We start from the raw sequence: 2,205 nt of genomic DNA, 5'->3' as shown, positions 1-2,205 counted from the left end.
CCGGTCTTATCGTTTATTGAGTTTATTACCGGAGTTGAAAACATGGGATATATCTTACATTTATCACCGGATCTTTTGACCGTAAAACCTTGTAATGTAAGTTGATCAAGGCTTAAGACATTACGATCGATTTCCGGTGAGTAATATACACTTTGAATGTTCAACGTTTCATTCCCTGTTTTCAAGTCAACCGATCCAACTCCTCTTATAAACAAAAAATTGTTCATACCCGATCTTGTTTCTACCCCCATCATGTGTTTCACCCTTTTAAAAATACTTATATTACCAGAAAAATGATGATTGAACGTCGGGTTAACATACCATATTCCTGCCCATTGTCCGCCATCGGTGCCGGAAACAATCATCTCTTCATTGCAGTGAACATCTTCTTCTTTACGTCTAATCCCAACATTGATCGCCTGTTTTAATAGTTGGGATGTTTCATCATTATCTTTTGCCATACAGTTATAAATCTGATGGCCTGGTGAGTGGCAATAGTAACAGAGACGAACACGAGGGTTACGCTTGATCCGTTCAGTAATTTCATCGGTGCAATGTTGACATGGAAGAGTAGTAGTGGTTTCATTGATTTCGGTTTGTTTTCCATGAGTGGCTCTGATACCACTATGTTGGAAATCCGGATTAACATCTTGAAGATGATGACTAATCGGATCAACAACATTATTAACAGCGGAAGAACATGAACGGAAAACAGACATATTGAAATATCTAAACAACAAACAAGTATTGAACTTGCAGAGTATAGAGAGACGAAGGATTGAGCGGACAAGTTTGTTAGATACAAATTGTCTTGATAACCGAAATAATTCCCGGCAAGACATTATTTAAACATACAATTTTGGCGGTTTCTTTTGGGCGGGTAACTGCCATGAAGGTTTGAACACCCGCTTATCATCGATCCGCATATCAACCTATCTTAACAATTCTAATACGAGTACATAACTTATCGGTTCTAATAATTAAATTACATAACTAAAGTTTAACAATGATAATAATAATATTTCTAACAACAACACTTTCACGGGGAACATTCCGGCCACCTTAATGAATTGCTCAAACCTCCAAATCCTTTACTTGGCTTCTAATAATCTGGTCGGAAAGATCCCTGATGGGATTGGTTCATTGTCCATGCTACGTATGATCAGCCTTCATGAGAACAGTCTACAAGGCAGAATTCCATCTGAAATTGGCAGTCTTTTTAGATTACAAGAACTATGGCTTTATAACAACTCTTTCACGAGAAACATTCCGGCCACCATAATGAATTGCTCAAACCTCCAGATCCTTCAGTTGGGTTTCAATAATCTGGTCGAGAAGATCCCCGATTGGATTGGTTCATTGTCCATGCTAAGCACACTCGACCTTCGTAACAACTCTTTCAGGGGAAACATTCCGGCCACCATAACGAATTGCTCCAACCTCCAGATCCTTGAGTTGGATAACAATAATCTGGTCGGCAAGATCCCAGATGCGATTGGTTCATTGTCCATGCTAAGCATCCTCGGCCTTACCGGCAACATTCTACAAGGTGGAATTCCACTTGAAATCGGGCGCCTCTTTAGATTACAAGAACTATATCTTTTTAACAACTTTTTGACGGGGAACATTCCGGCCACCATAAGGAATTGCTCCAACCTCCAGATCCTTGAGTTGGGGAACAATAATCTGGTCGGAAAGATCCCAGATGGGATTGGTTCACTGTCTATGCTAAGCACACTCGACCTTCGTAACAACTCTTTCACGGGAAACATTCCGGCAACCATAACGAATTGCTCCAACCTCCAGATGCTTGAGTTGGGTAACAATAATCTGGTCGGCAAGATCCCAGATGGGATTGGTTCACTGTCCATGCTAAGCACACTCGACCTTCGTAACAACTCTTTCACGGGAAACATTCCGGCCACCATAACGAATTGCTCCAACCTCCAGATCCTTGAGTTGGATAACAATAATCTGGTCGGCAAGATCCCAGATGCGATTGGTTCATTGTCCATGCTAAGCATCCTCGGCCTTACTGGCAACATTCTACAAGGTGGAATTCCACCTGAAATCGGGTGCCTCTTTAGATTACAAGAACTATATCTTTTTAACAACTCTTTGACGGGGAACATTCCGGCCACCATAAGGAATTGCTCCATGTAGGTCCCTGTTTCGCGGAGGATAACGAACCTAAACCTTGTTATA

Source organism: Helianthus annuus, chromosome 7 (assembly GCF_002127325.2).
Source record: "Helianthus annuus cultivar XRQ/B chromosome 7, HanXRQr2.0-SUNRISE, whole genome shotgun sequence".
NCBI lineage: Eukaryota > Viridiplantae > Streptophyta > Magnoliopsida > Asterales > Asteraceae > Helianthus > Helianthus annuus.
The sequence above is the reverse complement of the archived record's forward strand: the minus strand, read 5'-3'. Positions refer to the sequence as shown.